We start from the raw sequence: 18518 nt of genomic DNA on the forward strand, positions 1-18518 counted from the left end.
GCTATCTACCATTCACCAATACACATTTAGGATCATCCAATTCTTTTTTTGTGGAAGAGATTTCAATTATATCTAACATGATGTTAACCCAGCATTATATCTGTCAATAACTCCGATCTGTAATTCCATGGCCTGTTCAATGTTTCAGAATTTGATATTCTTAGTATAGGGATTATTAGGTGACCTGGCTTTTTGTGTGTTTTCATCATTCTAGGGAATCTATATTAAAGCAAATGCTGAATTCAAAATGCTCATCTCATTTGCTTTCAGAGAGCTGCCTGACAAAGATAAAGACATAAGCGCTCCACTTACTATTGACAGTGCTTGAATCAATATCAACAGGGAATACCAAAGTGAGTGCTGAAATATTTAATGAATAGGCAGCACTTGAAAACTTCGAGTGATCCTTATTCACAGCTTAAGATCAGCATTAAGTAAAGGTCACTGACATTGTATCTCTTAGTTTAGGAATGTGAAGAAGCATTTTCTTCTCACATTGATGCTTTCTCATATCCCTGTAAAAAAATAAAATAAATAAACATCCACCCATGTTTTCACAGGCTATATTCACACTGCATGTTTCTTTTACCATGCATTGTGATTTCTACTGTAAATGCATGTTGGTTTGTTTCCTATGTAGCTATTTTTTGCATTAACATAGTTTTCCACTGTGAGCATTCCTTCAGCTACATGAAGATGTATCTTCCATTTCTCTAGCATTCTAGCTTTCTGTCACATATATGTGTGTCTTGTGTTGGATTATAGTATGTTCAATATCTTTACATTTTAAAACATCTTAATTCAGATGAGTGCACACATTTCACTTGTTATTGCTGGTAAAATCTGGTTTGGAGCCATGTAATATGTTATGCTACTGGAAGAATCATGTTACATAATAAAGCTACAATTGCAAGTTTGTTTATTTACAGTAAAACAAAGAAAAACCAAGGGCAATTAAATTTTAACAAATACAATAACATAAACATGGTAAACATAAGAAGGAAAAGCTGTGGTATAAAATGCTTGACTTTAATAGTCATGTTATTTGGACAGCAATGGGATATGGGAGTTTGTAGTCATGTGGCATAGTGCATGCAGTGAGTTTGTAAAATGAGTTGTTGGTGATGTATCCTGGCACCATATCAGTGCTAACATGACAGATAAATCATTGACATAGCCATGTGAATAAGAATGACATGGGGGTGGGACTAATCTACATATAAATGGACATAGCAGGATGATTTTATATTTGAGAGAATGTAAAAAATGGAGTGCTGCAGGGCCCCTAAAACATAGGGGATCACGGAGGATAAATTTACACACATTTTCTGATTCTAAACATTTATATTGTTTTGGGTTATTTACAAAAGTTGTATTATTGAGGAGGAAAGAGGGGTAAATTTATATGCACTAAACAGCACAAGGCCATGCATTTCACTACTAGACCTTAAGTGTCCTACCTGAATCAATTTGCCTCTTAATATCATTAAAATGACACCACAGCTATAGAAACAATAAGTATTATACAGAAGTACAATATAACAGAGGGAGGCAGGTAGACAGGAAACCCATGCAGTCTGAATGAATACCATTACTAAAGCACTTATAACAGTTCAACATGTCTAGCTTCACAAAAGTATAAATGGTTCATGAAAAAGCTAAGCAACTGTTTTGAGCTGTTTTGGCTGACCGCTCCTCTATATGTCCAGCTTTTCTTAAAAGGGTATTTTGTAAATGTCCTTGAAAGTATAGCTGCAACCAAATACATTTCTTGTCCTTGGTCAGCCATTGTGGAATAAAAAAAAAACAAATATTAAATCCACAAATATTTTAGGTTTAGGTAGTTTGCTGCAGATGTGGTTTGCAAGCTCTGACTTGTGTGCTCTCTGACCATCAAATTATAGGGACCTGAAAATGCTGACATTAAACAGAGTTAAAGCAAAAGTTTCATATTTTTTACACTACCGGACATGCGCAGCGCTGATATCTAAAGGTCTTATGCAAGATATTTTTGTCCCTGGCAACACATGATGTTACGATTGAAATCTGATAAAAACAACATAAACAGACACTTCTTGCAGCAGCACACCAAAAAGAAACACTATAAAATGAAGAGAATAGATTTTTGAGAATGATTGAATTCCTATTAATGGACAAAAATATATTAGTGAATATTATAGTCAATAATTCTGATAAAGTGTAGGCCACCAGCTTGCTGGCCCTGAAGACCCAGCACTGCCATTTAATTATAGAAAAAATCTTTATAATGCATTTTATTTAATTTAGGCATGTTTTCTGATGTGTTGAAAACAAGAGATTACAAACTGTCACAAACGAGGAAAGACAGAAGCTGCTTTTTTTTAATTACTCTATCAATAACTGCTAGCCCAAATCAGTAATATTTATCATAAAACTAGATCTAATTTATAAGAAATACATAATTAACTATGTATGGAAGCATGCAATGGTTTGTTACATTAGTTAATTAAAAAAAAATGCATTTGATTGAAAATGCAAGAGTACATTGTCGTAATCCACAAAATGAGCGATAGAGAAGGTGAATGCAAATTCAGGGAAAGTAAGTTATTATTATAATAAAGCAAAGAAATTTAAATCGATTCAGCAAAAACTAGAAAAAGTAACAGGCAAAGGTGGGGCAATCAGCGAACAGCAATACATGTGCAAAAAAAAAGGCGAAAACTGGAAACAAGATCAAAACTGTGAAACACAAAGCTATAGCAATAATTGACTTCCAAAAATTGAATGGCCATAAATGGGTTCTGTATGTGTGTATGTAAAATAATAATAAGTATGTAAAATAATAATAATTTTTTATATATATATATATATATATATATATATATATATATATATATATATATATATATATATATATATATATATATATATACTTACCGGCCACTTTATATATACTTACCGGCCACTTTATTAGGTCCAACTGCTTGTTAACGCAAATTTCTAATCAGCCAATCACATGGCAGCAACTCAATGCATTTAGGCATGTAGACATGGTCAAGACGATCTGCTGTAGTTCAAACCGAGCGTCAGAATGGGGAAGAAAGTTGATTTAAGTGACTTTGAACGTGGTTGGTGCCAGACGGGCTGGTCTGAGTATTTCAGAAACTGCTGATCTACTGGGATTTTCACGCACAACCATCTCTAGGGTTTACAGAGAATGGTCCGAAAAAGAGAAAATATCCAGTGAGCGGCAGTTCTGTGGGCGCAAATGCCTTGTTGATGCCAGAGGTCAGAGGAGAACGGCCAGACTGGTTTGAGCTGATAGAAAGGCAACAGTAACCTTAAATAAGCACTCGTTACAACCGAGGTATGCAGAAGAGCATCTCTGAAAGCACAACACGTCGACCCTTGAGGCGGATGAGCTACAGCAGCAGAAGACCATACCGGTAGCCAATCCTGACAGCTAAGAACAGGAAACTGAGGCTACAATTCGCACAGGCTCACCAAAATTGGACAATAGAAGATTGGAAAAACGTTCCCTGGTCTGATGAGTCTCGATTTCTGCTGCGACATTCGGATGGTAGGGTCAGAATTTGGTGTCAACAACATGAAAGCATGGATCCATCCTGCCTTGTATCAACGACTCAGGCTGGTGGTCGTGGTGTAATGGTGTGGGGGATATTTTCTTGGAATACTTTGGGCCCATTAGTACCAATTGAGCATCGTGTCAACGCCACAACCTACCTGAGTATTGTTGCTGACCATGTCCATCCCTTTATGACCACAGTGTACCCATCTTCTGATGGCTACTTCCAGCAGGATAACGCACCATGTCATGAAGCGCGAATCATCTCAGACTGGTTTCTTGAACATGACAATGAGTTCACTGTACTCAAATGGTCTCCACAGTCACCAGATCTCAATCCAATAGAGCACCTTTCGGATGTGGTGGAACAGGAGATTTGCATCAAGGAAATCTGCAGCAACTGCGTGATGCTATCATGTCAATATGGACCAAAATCTCTGCGGAATGTTTCCAGTACCTTGTTGAATCTATGCCACGAAGGATTAAGACAGTTCTGAAGGCAAAAGGGGGTCCAACCCGGTAATAGTAAGGTGTTCCTAATAAAGTGGCCGATGAGTGTGTATGTATATATATATATATATATATATATATATATATATATATATATATATATATATATATATATATATATATATATATATATATATATGTGTATATATATATATATATATATATATATATATATATATATATATATATATATATATATATAATCTAACAAATATTACATAGGAAAAATGTTACAATCAAAGTCTTTTAATTACAAAAACATTTTAAACATTATTTAAAAAAAGTTTGTCTGGTAACTCGGCATGTTGAAAATAAATGGTTTGTAGTGCAATGGTGGCTCAATGGTCAAGTATCTGGGTCACTGATCAAAAGGTCAGTGGGTTCAATCCTCAGCAAGCTGTTACTGCTGGGGCCCCATGAGCAAGACCCTTCTCCCTGCCTGCTGCATCAATCTCTGACACTATGTTGACCAGGCAGCTTCCTATCAACCTGAAATATGCAAAAAAAAAAATCACTTTTTACACTGTTATGTGTAATTTCATTATAATGTATTTGTGACAAAGATTCCTTCTTTAATAATTAATGACAAGACAATTTATTCTATTATTTCAAACATCATACACTTATTGCAAAGCACATCTTGTGCCATAAACTCTGTGATTATGACTGTCCATCTGTTTTTTGTAATTCATTATTATTGCTCTAATATAATGTATTTTTTTTTATTTCACTACCACAAGAAAAAAGCTATATGAACAAATCTATTAGTGAATACAATTGGAAAATGATAAATGGCTTGATTTTATTAATGAAGACTATTTTTACCTTTTCATATACAGTATGTTGTGTCAACTTTTTTTTTTTTTACTGCATTTTCAATATGAACTACAGAATAGTCAAAGTCGATTTCTTGATTTCTTCTTCTTTCAGCTGCTCACATTAGAAGTCCCCACAGCTGATTATCTGTTTCTTTATCACTTATCACTGTCTTCAACATCTGCCTCTTTCAAACCAACTACATGTATGTCTTCCCTCACCACATCCATAAACCTCTTCCTTGACCTTCCTCTTTTCCTCCTGCCTGGTGTCTCCATTCTCAGCATTCTTCTGCCAATATACCCCTTGTCCCTCCTATGCACATGTCTACACCATCTCAATTGCGCCTCCCTCACCTTGTCTCCAAATGTCCTCAGCATTCATAGTGTGACTGAACAACTTTATTCCCCTGTAGTTATTGCCGGTCTGCCCATTGCCCGTATTCTTGAAAACCGGTACCAGCACACTCCTTTTCCTTTCCTCAGGCATTCTCTCAACTTCCAAATTCTTGTTTAACAGTCTAGTTAAAAACTACACTGCCATCTCTCCTAAACATCTCCACGCTTCTACTGGTATGTTATCTGATCCAACCGATTTCCACTCTCCATCCTCTTAATAGTTGCTCTGACTTCCTCCTCAATAATCCTATCCACTTCCTGCTTCACCATCTCCACATCATCAAACATTCTCTCTCTATATAATTTTTCCCATTCATCAGCTGCTCAAGATACTTGCTCCATCTTCTCAACACACTCTCCTCACTAGTCAACACATTTCCATCTCCATCCTTTATTGCTCTAATTTGCAGCACATCCTTCTCAGCTCGGTCCATCTGCCTGGCCAATCGGTACAAATCCCTTTCTCCTTCCTTAGAGTCCAACTCCTCATAAAGCTCCTCATATGCCTTTTCCTTTGCTTCGCACTTCACCTGCTGCCACATCTCCTTGCACTCCTGCCCACTTTTCTCATCTTTCTGCCGAGCCCAATTCTTTCTCCTTATGTTTTCCTGCACTTCCTCATTCCACCAACACATCTCTTTGTCTTCCTCTCTCTTTCCAGATGTCACACCAAGTACTTTCCTAGCTGTCTCCCTTATTACTTCTGCAGTAGTTGCCCAATTATCCAGCACCTCTTCATAACCACCGGGCCCCTGTCTGACCTTCTCCCTGAATCTCACCCTACAGTCTTCCTCCTTCAGTTTCCACCATCTTATTCTTTTTTCAGTCATCACTTTCCATCTCTTCTTCTTCACCTACATAGCTATCCTACAGACCACCATCCGATGCTGTTTAACTACACCAACACCTCACAATCCAAAATCTCATTCAGGTTACATCTCCTACATAAAATAGTGTCCACCTGTGTGCACCTTCTTCCACTCTTATACGTCACCCTATGCTCCTCCTTCTTTTTAAAATATGTATTCACCACTGCCATTTCCATCCTTTTCACAAAATCTACCGCCATCTGCCCTTCCACATTCCTCTCCTTAAGAACCTACCTATTATCACCTCCTCATTACCTCTCTTTTCCTCCATCTCACTGCTCCAATGATCCTGGCATTACTCCCTTTTCACTTGGTCTCCTGAACACACATGTCTACCAACTTTTAAAGTACCAATCCTTACCTCCACTCTCCTCCACTTCTCTTTTCCCTGCTGTCTCTGTAGACTCAATTCAATTAAAATCATTGTATAAAACTTTTAACAATAGACATGGTCTCAAAACAGCTTTAGATAATTTAGACAGATAATGTGGTAAAAAATAATGAATAAGTTTTATAAGTGTAAGTTTGTCCCTAATAAGCAAGCTGGTGGCGACTGTGGCAAGTAAAAAAACCTGAAATGGCATAAGGAAGAAACCGTGAGAGAAACCAGACTTGTCTCATCTGGGTGGCATTGAATGCCCAAACGTCTTACCCTCTTCTTCTCCTCATTTGGCCAACAGTAACCCATTGTCCACCGGTACTTTGTTGGCTAACAATACATGTGGTAACCCAGGCCTCGACCGATCCGGTATAAAATTCAAGTTTGTTTTATTTGATTTGCCATATTTTATGATGATTGCCCTTCCTAACTGTAAGAGTGCACTGGCTTGTGCAACCATAATGTGCTAGTCGATTTCTTGACTAGACTTTCAAAATAAAATCCGATATGTACTGGCTAACCCCTTAAATAAAGAATTGAAATATTAAATACATTTTTGCTAGCCAATATATCATGAATTAAAATGTATGGTTGTATTGTTAGTCTTTAAGCATACTATAGTTATATTGCCTAAAATTAATATTTTTAAATACATAGTTTATCCCAACTAATCTATTAAAAATAGAAATAAATAAATAAAATAAGATACATTTAATTTTGTCTAGTTATAAGTATAACACATTAATTCACATTAATTCCTTCTTTCCTTTATATTACCATTCCTTAGGGAGGTTTAGGATCATTAATAACTCACCACTGCCCTGAGCTCTGTACAGTAAAAAAAGTATTTTCATCTGCTCTTTCTGGAAAAACAAAACAATCTGCAATAAAAAAATCGATAAATAGCAACCTAAAATAAGGCATAGAATGAAATATCGAAGGAGACAAAACATTTCATACTGAATGTATGGACACATTAGTTATATGGGCCAATGGACCAGTTCTTCAGTGAAAGCACCCTTTCCACCTCATCATGATGAATTCTTTCGATGCAGGCCAGAGAGCGAAGTCATGTCTTCTACAGAGCTCACTCAGAATATTTTCTCCTCCTACTGTATAGCCAGAAACTTGTGCAGCAGACGAAAATGTCTCCAAAGACTGTTTCTAGGTAATGGAGTCATCAAACTCGCACCTCTAATTTCTGGCACCTCTGCTCTTCTTTGTGGCCTCTGTAGAGACAAAAACGGAAAGACTGAAACAAGGTAAGTGGAGAAAATAACTTCCATGGACAAAATGTTAATTGCTTTCTCCCTAACTGACATGTTCCTTAAAGGTCATAGTATATCTTTGAGAACTGTGGAAATAGAGTATGAAATGGGAACATTGCTAGAACTGCATCTCTTTTTTTAATTGCGAGATTACAATCTAATTCTCAATGGGAAAAATATACCTTGGTAAAAAGTCATGAAAAATAGAGATTATATTGTAGTATGATTGTAACCAAATATAAACACACTCTGCAACATACATACTATATAACATACATTTTATTTAGAATACAATTAAAAATGTTTTTTTAACCAAATATAAAAAAAAAACAGATCTGTATATTATGATATTATGCAGTATTCCTTTTTTTTACATAAACAGCGTTTTTATCAAAACATCCTTTTGGGTTTGGATGTATATATATCCCACAATGACATATCAAAAATGTTGAACAAGTATTTTCATGTAGATGCAAGCAGTGGTCAAAGTCATCGGAAAAAATAATAATAATAATAATGTTCATTAGCATAAACCTTAATTGCTGGTATTTCTGCATCTTTAGTAACTGTTGTAAATAGCTGGTTTATACTTGTTTGAATTCGGCTATTAATATTTTTAGAATATGTGAAATACAACCAACTTAATTTTCTAAATCATTGCTTGTAGGTAATAATATAAGAACTCCATGAGTTGGATTAAAAACAGTTCATTGTATTTTTCTAGCTGAGACGAGTTATAAACATGAATGATGTGGTTGAGGTTGAGGAACTGTCAGAGCCAGAATTCACAGGCAAGGCTGACAGTGCTGCTATTGCTATTTGTGTGTGTGTGTGTGTGTGTGTGTGTGTGTGTGTGTGTGTGTGTGTGTGTGTGTGTGTGTGCGTGAATGCGTGTGTTTTCCCCGGGTTGCATTGGGAGTAGTTTGTAAAAAAAAAAAACTATAGATATAGGATGTTTCACAACTTATATTGGATTTCTTATTGGATTCATTACATGTTTTGTTCTTATCTTGTATTTGTTGTTCATTCAGGACATACAAGCCTTTTTTTTAAAATAAATGTATATAATTAAAAATATATTGATAATGTGCTGCTTACACATTCTTTAAAAGATAGTATGATATTTCTAGTCCTTTACAGTTTTGGAAATGCCTTGCTTTTGTTAAGTCTATTTTGTAACATCTTCTGTTGGTCCATATATTACAGAAACCATGATAAATTGATTGCAAATACCAAGTGACCTTTGGAGAGCTGATCTTCTTTTTCCAGTTCCCCTTCATCCAATAGTGATTAGAGAGGTTTGAATTCTGAAATGTAGAGCCACTTACAATGTCATTTAAATATGAACAAATGTCTTAAAGATGCACTTGAGGCAACTATTAGTGGCCTATGTTTAGATGATATTTTATTGGACTCTGTAAGGCAAGACTTTTTTATTTTTCTGGTATCATCCTGGCAGTGTTATAGGGTCACTCTTCATTTCTATCTTGTGGTCATGTGTGGTAACAAACAACATGAAAAATTCACTCTTATGTAGTCATGTAATGATGTCATTTCTAATTTCAGCTGCATGGCACAAGTGGGTAAAAGTGCCTTTGTCTGTGCTTCTCAGTCTAATTCTGTGTTGAATCAGCTTTGGCAGAAATGATAAAGTTTGAAGCAGGCCAATGGAAGAGACTAGAATTTGTTGGAGTTGAAGAGTTTATGCTTAGCCACTGATGAATATGGATGTCCGGATGGAGGTAATCTCACGGCTAGTGTTTTAGTTAACATAGAGCTATAATGAATCAGAGTTCCGGTAATTAGGCAATTTCTCACTGCATCAGTCCATCATGCTTAGTCCATCTCTCTGAATAAGATGAGGTGATGCATATACAAACACACACACACACACACACACACACAAATGGAAGATATCTTTCCTACATTCAAATTTTACTTTTAAGAGTAATGTTTTTACTGCTTGTCATTAAACCTTAATTTCATGGTTTGCAAGTCCATTAATTAAAATGGACATTAAATTTGAAAGTAAACAGTGCCCCCTCTGGTGAGATGTGGTACTTTGAGGGGTGTACAAGAGAACAAATATATCCCACCAAAATAATTAGAGAGCTGCCGGGCTTTGAAATGTAAACAAACACACTTTACTCTAATGTAACTATCAAAAATGAAAACTTGCTTTTAATATCTGTGTGTGGGGGTGTTTTTGTATCTTCCTTCTGACAAAATATCTTAATATATTGTAAACTAAAGAGCTAAACATTTCTTATGTTTACTAAAGTTAATTGTTAGACTTTTGTGACAGCATAACGTGTGTGTGTGTGTGTGTGTGTGTGTGTGTGTGTGTTTGGTGTGTGTGAGTGTGCGTGTGCGCACACGCACACGCACACATGTGTGACAAAGCTGGAAGAGGTGTGAGAGATGCCGTTAGAAAAACATGCAACACAAAATTATCTCTTCCAAAATACATTAACACTCCATAAATGTTGCAGATTTTAGAAGCCTACAGCATATAGTGCAAAAATAGGATTTGGAGTCTTCTCTCTGAAATTCCTACTTAGTAATCACATTTATCTACCTGCCTCAAATCAAGGCTAACAACCAGATAGTTTATCACTTGCCTACTTGACAGAGGTGTAAAGCACAAGACTTTCAATCTCTTTTTATTTGAATTTTCAAATACTATAAAGTAGTCCTCTGATATATGTCCTGCAATTTCCTCATAGCAAATTACAAAGATATATCACCTGTGTGACGATATGAATATTTGACATGATTTATATATCTGCATTGGAGAATGGAGATGGTAATAATGGACTTAGTGAAGTCCTGGACCCTATCCTACCTAGGATATTCATCCCAAAGCTCAGGTGAATGAGAGAATGGCATTCTCTATTCCTATTGCTCTCTATTCCCACCTCCTGCTGATTTACATCTCATGGACTCTTCTCCTTCCAAAGAGCTGTCAGGGTAGGTAGATCAGCTTGCTCTTAGTCTGATCTGGACATCACATCATCCATCCACAAGTTCATATTTCATGAGGTGTCTTTCAGTAATGAAATGCCATTGACATCTTTTGCAATCCACTACCATTTCTGTCTATTTCAACGAATATCTTATCTCCTTTCACACCCTCTCTCTTTCTTTCATCATTCCCTCTCTGTCTTTCAATTTCTCCTGTCTCTCTTCCTCATTCTCATCCTCTCTCTAACATTCTCTCTTTCTCTCTCTCGCCACAGCAGTATACTGTAACTACCTTGACTTGTTAGAATTGATCTTAATGTCTCTAGTGGGGATCTTTTATCCATTTCCTTCACTTTCATTTCAAGGGTTTCCTAAAAGCAGCTGATCAGTGGTCCTTCTGGATCATTCTAGCTGACACTCATAAAAAGAGATCAGATTAATCATGAATGAACACAAGAGAGGAAAAGTAAACAACTTTTGAAAAGTGTGGGCAGAAATAAGGTAGAAACTACTTAAGGGAGAGGGGGACCAAAGTGGTCTCTGATTTAGAAGAATTAAAAGAATTTGCGTGAAAGCATTTAATATAAAAGGAAGGCCCAGTGGTGCAGTGCAGTACTGATGCCTCATAGCTCCAGGGTCTCTCCAAAACAGTATGTGGATTTTCTCACATTCTCTTTGTGTTTTTTGTGTAAGTTTCCTCTATGTTGTATTGTTGCCTCCCACCTCAACCAAAGTGCTGGACGAATTAAGATCCCAACCAATACTTGAGATCCCGTGAAGCTCTGACCAGAATATTATGGTTACTGATAAAGATAAAACATTAGATTATATCTGGCAATTAAATAAAAAAAAAATAAAAAAAAATCATATATACAGTACAGACCAAAAGTTTGGACACACCTTCTCATTCAAAGAGTTTTCTTTATTTTCATGACTATGAAAATTGTAGAGTCACACTGAAGGCATCAAAACTATGAATTAACACGTGGAATTATATACATAACAAAATAGTGTGAAACACCTGAAAATATGTCATATTGTAGGTTCTTCAAAGTAGCCACCTTTTGCTTAGATTACTGCTTTGCACACTCTTGGCATTCTCTTGATGCCTACTTTGAAGAACCTACAATATGACATATTTTTAGTTCACTTTTTTGTTATGTATATAATTCCACATGTGTTAATTCATAGTTTTGATGCCTTCAGTGTGACTCTACAATTTTCATAGTCATGAAAATAAAGAAAACTCTTTGAATGAGAAGGTGTGTCCAAACTTTTGGTCTGTACTGTATATAAAATATATAAAAACGTTTGGTCTGTACTATATATATATATATATATATTATTGCAATTATTTCCTTTACTTTAAATATTTTTTATCATTCTGAATTGCGCAATAATACAATTTCTCAATTAATTCTTATTTAAATGTGCATGGCTATAAATAAAATTGCATGGCATCAGTTATTCCTTACTGAATATGAAACCCTCAGTACAGCAAGTCTTAAAATAACTCCTAAAAGGACGAAAACTCTTTTGGAAAAAAGACCTTAGACCCTGGTATATTTGTACTGTTGTGAGAATGTGTTTTTTAAAAGAGACCACAAGTCGTTTTTTTATATCGCTCTTGATAAAGGTGTATGCCATATGTAATGTGTATTCATTTAAGCTCACTAACTGATATTGTAGTTTACAAAACTAAATCTTGATTTAGACATACAATATTACACTTAACACATTTAATTCTGAGAACATAAAAGTGTGGAGTTTATATTACATTAACAGTATTTATATTCTCTGCTAGTGGGGACATTTGTTTGGAATGTTGACCTTGTGTTCATAATAAACAACAGTACAGTTTGACATTTTATTTACGTATTAAATCTGTACATCATGTAATTATCATTTATCTCACTATCTGGTATCACCTGTAAAAGGAATTGCTTTATTAGAACTTTGGTTCCTCTTAAGGTTTTTCCTCATGGCAGGGCATTTTTGTCTTGCCATTGTCACCCCTGGTTTATACTAAATATACACAAAGATTTATGTCAAGCTAGTGTACCTGGGTGTAGAAATGAGTTTGATGGTTTTGATGTTTATTATTTTTTTATACTTTGAATCCACTATGACACTAACAAGGACAGAACAGGTAATAGACAGAGTGTATCACAATAGACCACGGATGCTCCAGTTGTGTCCCACCTCATGAAGATTATAATCCTTCAAAAAGTAGATGCCGACCCTGCAAACATCCCGGACAATCAAAAGATGTGCCAGTGCCCATTGGGTCCCACTTCATGCAGAGTTTGAACATTGAACCTCTTTGAACATTTAAAGGCTTTGGCATGGAGGAGTTGAATCTATGATGATTGTTAGTTGCTCAGTAGCTCCTAGTTCCACAACATCAACTGTCTGTATAACACTATAGATATGACATTACTCATAATCATACACTCTGGTGATAATGGTAGTTCTCACTCTCCAGTGTTTTGTATTGTTTTTAAGATTTATAATCACACTCTTGATATCACCCAAATGAGAATGGGTTCCCCGTTTGAGTCTGGTTCCTCTCAAGGTTTTTTCCTCATACCATCTTAGGGAGTTTGTCCTTGCCACAGTCGCCCCAGGCTGCTCATCAGGAAGAAACACACATAATTTCCTTTAATTCTTAAGTTCTGTAAAGCCGCTTTAAGAAAATGTTTATTGTGAAAAGCACTATAGAAATAAACTTGATTTGAACTTGAACATATGCACACGTACACACGTATTTTATTCCAATTATTCTGGCTTTGGCTCTAATTACTGTCAACAAGATTGTGCTCAGTTCACAAAAACGTAATGCAATGCGAGTACAAAAAACTTTTAAAATAGCTTATGGACGTTTTTCTTCTTTTGACTGAAGAACAATTCTGTAGGTGACTCTGCATAATGCTAGCTGCCAAATGCTCCAAGTGTGATTGTCAATGTCGTCTTTGGGGAACAAATAAATGGCTCAACCGTTATTTGATTTGCACTCACTCACACAGCATGTTGATTGCAGTCATGGGCTTGTGACTGCAGATGAATAGAGGAAAGGGAGTGTTAGATATAGCTTTTCTTTAGATTTAATCAGTACAAAATAAGAACAAAGAAATTACTCTTTACATTAGGTTTTGACATCAGGTTGATAAATCCAGTCTAATCTCTAAAAAGAACTAGTAAGATGATGGAGAATGATAATGTAAAATTTGGTACAAATGAATCCAAAAGAAAAAAGTATGCCACATTAACCCCTATCCCTAACCTTAACTTTCATAACATTTCATTTGATTTAAATCAGGACTTTCAAGTGTAATACATTATTGGCCAATCCTTATGAATTTTGCAGGAGAACAGGCAACAAAAGCAGCTGAATTATTGCTTTTCTCCATGTTTTACTAGATGAACACCCATACTGATGACATAAAGAGAGACAAACGTCGTGTGGTTTCTAAAACATAGGTCATCAATAGAGCATGAAAATAGAAGGTAAACCCACCTCCTCTGTCTCCGTCATTTTTAGATGAATGAAATAGTGTTCTAAAAAGGCACAGGCAAGCGTATAATTCGTCTCAGTAATCTAAAGGTTATCATTAAGACAGATGACAGATGTGCCTGCAGACCACTGCCTTAGAGATACATTACTTCACACCAGGGGAGAGGCATTTGATTAAAGACTGTCTAAAAAAAAGTTTTCAAAGCAGTGGAGACACATGTACAGGCATCAGGGAATGTATGTAGTGATTGAAATTTGATAGAAGACTTTTCTGTACAAGAGTATTAAGAGAGAAATTTTGCCCATCTACTGTAACATATAAGGAAGAGCATTCTTTTTCTCTTATATTCTTATAGCTGCAAAATTCCTTACTGCTATGTCTCGTTGTTACAACATTGCTTGTGTGTCAATAAATAGTTGGGTTCTAGGATTTACTGTAAAACATTCTGGACTGAGCTATCTGCCTTCACTAAATGCATAACTAATACAAATGGCATATTCATATTCATTCATATTCATATTACAATCACTGTGCATAGAATGTCATTTAACATTAGTTACAGTAGTTAAAGTATTTCTTTATATCTTTATATATAGGATCGTTTTCAAAGCAGTGGAGACACCATGTACAGGCATCAGGGAATAAATATATATATATATATATATATATATATATAATTGTTCTGTTCTTAGTGGTAACATTTAGATAAGCATTGAGTTTCATGCTTTCAGAAAATAACATGCTTTAAACGTTTATTCAGATTCCTATGCGCTCTTATTTAGGTCATGGTCATTTTAAGATCGCGTTGTTCTAATTGTCCTATTACGTTACCCGTAGTCGGGAAGTAATCCTTCACGCATTCCAAGCGCATTGTTTTAGACGTTTATATGCATCGCGTTCTCCTCATCTGTCTTCTCCTTGCGTCTGGCATAGCATCGATGTTTCACTTTTTCTTTGCATCTCTAATAAACCTGTGGAACTAAGAATTAATCTTCAGAGTTTTGGTGTTGGGAAAAGTTTAGCTGGCCGTCAAGATATTAAGTGAACATATCGAGGATGGCACAGTGAAACATCGGCTATCAAGCAAGCGAGATAAAGCTGAGCAAGTTGGAAGCTAGCCATCATGTCGTCGTCACACGCCTCCAGTGGACGATCAGCGGTTCATACTCTACAATCAAACGCTACTGGAGCAGCGCACGCCACCGAGCTACAGGCTACAGAAGAGAGTTTGCATGGAAATACAGCAGCACAGGAGAACCTACACAGTGCATCGTTAAGGACACGCTCGCAAGTATGTTGTTCAGTGAGATCCAGTTCATCATCAGCGGGGTCTGCAGCAGTCAGAGCAAGAGCGAGAGCTGAAGCAGCAAAGACACGCCTAAGCTATGCTGAAGAGGAAGCTAATCTGAGGCTACAACAAGCTAAATTGGAAGTTTCCATAGAAATGTTAAAATATAAAAAGGAGGCTGCAGCAGCCATTGCTGAAGCAGAGACACTTGAAGCTGCTGCTGATGTAAAGAGTGACAAGCATAGTTGTGACCTGAACAAAGACTCTGTTCCTTTAGAAGCCACCCAGCGCACAAAGCAGTATGTGCTTGATCAACTAAAAGAAAAGGATTCAGATCTTAAGTCATGTGAAAACGGTGACACACAAGCAAAGACAGCACCAGTCCCGAACCACAACGTGTCACCTTCACCACTAAAGCCTGAAGCCAGTCCCTTCTATCCGCATCAGAAAAATACTGCTCCACATCATCTTATCTCACAGCAGCCTTACATCAGCACATACGAGGACAGCCACGAGCCATTCAACAGGACATCTAGAGACGTTCGTCTACATCACTTCAAGTCCACCGGTGAACATGCTTCTCCTACACACCACTTTAGAACACAAAATCACGACACCCAGCCTCCTCCGGCACACCATGCCATACAGCCAGACTCTTATGACTGCAGCTCATATAGAAATGATGGCGGCTCACATAAATGACTTTGTCAGGTATCTAGCCCGCCGTGAGCTTGTGGCTACAGGCCTGCTTCAATTCAATGACAAACCTCAAAACTACAGAGCATGGAAGCGTTCCTTTATAACTGCCATCAGAGGCCTAAACCTGGAACCCAGTGAGGAGATGGATCTTCTGCTAAAGTGGCTCGGGAAGGAGTCAGCAGAGCATATTGAACAGATAAGAGCAATACACATCAATCGGCCAGAAGCAGGACTGGCCATGGCATGGGAAAGACTAGAGGTAACATATGGCTCAGCTGAAGCAGTAGAAAATGCCCTGTTCAAACGCATTGATAGCTTTCCGAAAATATTGAACCGAGATGGACCTAAGCTGACAAAGCTGGGTGATCTACTAATGGAACTGCAGGCCGCTAAGGCTGAAGGAGACTTACCAGGCCTGGCTTTCCTTGACACGGCGAGGCGTAAACCCGATTGTACAGAAACTCCCGTTTCGTCTTCAGGAAAAGTGGGTGATAGCTGGCGCAGCCTATAAGCATCAAAACCAGGTGAACTATCCTCCCTTTTGTTTCTTTGTTGATTTTGTCAGGCAGCAGGCTCGCATTGCCAATGACCCAAGCTTCAGCCTCATCGCCAACACAGACATGGCCCCCAGGACAGAGAAGGTTGCGTGGAAGCCAAACAGACAGCGGAAGTCTCTGTCCACAAAACAGAGGTATCACCCAGAGCCACATCTGACACAGGTGAGCCTTCAACAAAATCTGACGTCAGCGAAAAACTGTGTTTGTTGCATAAAAAGCCACACCCTCTCCGTAAGTGCCGGGCGTTCAGAGAAGCACATTGACGAGCGCAAAACACTCCTCAAAGAAAACAATGTGTGCTTTAAATGCCTGTCTTCCTCGTCTCACATAGCAAAGAATTGCAAACTCAATGTTCGGTGTTTTGAATGTAAGAGCGACAGGCACAACACCGCTTCACCCTGGACCCGCACCCTGGCAACAGGAGGCTGGCCCTGCTTCTGAGCACGGCGGGGAGGCGGATGAAGCTTCCGCGCAGTCTCAAGTCACCAATAAATGCACGAAAGTCTGCGGAGGGAACTCACAGACCGCTCCTGTTCAAAATATGCCTCGTTAAAGTGTTCCCAGCTGGCCACAGAGGAAAGGCCGTGAAACTGTATGCAGTTATGGACGAACAGAGCAATAGGTCACTGGTTCGCTCACAGTTTTTCGACATGTTCAACGACCAAAGTCCAAGTGCTCCTTACACACTGAGAACATGTGCTGGAGTGAAGCAATCAGCAGGCAGAAGGGCCAGCGGCTATGAAATGGAGTCTCTGGATGGAGCTATTCGCATCTCATTGCCAAGCCTCATAGAATGTAACGACATACCGAACAACAGAGAGGAGATTCCGACCCTGAAGTAGCTCTGCATCATGCTCATCTAAGGTCAGTAGCACACCTCATCCCAGACATTGATCCAAGCCCCTATTATGCTCCTCTTAGGACGGGACATTATCAGAGTGCATAAAGTCCGCAAACAGGTGAATGGCCCTCACAACCTGCCTTACGCACAGAGGTTAGACCTGGGGTGGGTCATTGTTGGAAATGTGTGCCTAGGTAATGTTCACAGGCCGCTGACAATTAGCACGTTCCACACGAATACCACAGAGCTGCAACGGCCCACTCTCTTTGAAGCGTGCCCCAATGTGTTTCATGTGATGGAGAGGTTTAGCGACACTCAGGTCACCAGTGAACCTACAGCGTATCTTGAAGAACACCCTATCTGTGAAGTCGACCACCTTGGATGCACGGTATTCAGGCGGACCAGGGATGACAACCAGGTGGCTCCCTCCATTCAAGATGCAAAGTTCATAGAGATAATGGATGAGGGACTGCAAAAAGACTCAAATAACAGTTGGGTGGCACCATTACCCTTTAAGAGCCCACGACCACGGCTGCCAGACAACAGGCCTCAGGCGCTGAAGCGTCTCATGTCTCTCAAGCGTAACTTTGAGAAAAAGCCTGAGATGAAAGACCACTTTCTCTCCTTCATGGGCAGCATGTTTGAACTCTCATGCAGAGTTAGCCCCCCCTCTCAGCCCGGATGAAGAAAGGTGGTACTTACCAATGTTCGGCGTGTATCATCCGAAGAAACCAAAAAAATTTGTGTGGTATTCGATTCCAGTGCCCAATACGACGGCATATCACTCAACAACGTGCTGTTAACAGGACCTGACCTTAATAACACACTACTGGGAGTGTTGATTCGGTT

The sequence above is a fragment of the Silurus meridionalis genome, chromosome 7, assembly GCF_014805685.1.
Source record: "Silurus meridionalis isolate SWU-2019-XX chromosome 7, ASM1480568v1, whole genome shotgun sequence".
NCBI lineage: Eukaryota > Metazoa > Chordata > Actinopteri > Siluriformes > Siluridae > Silurus > Silurus meridionalis.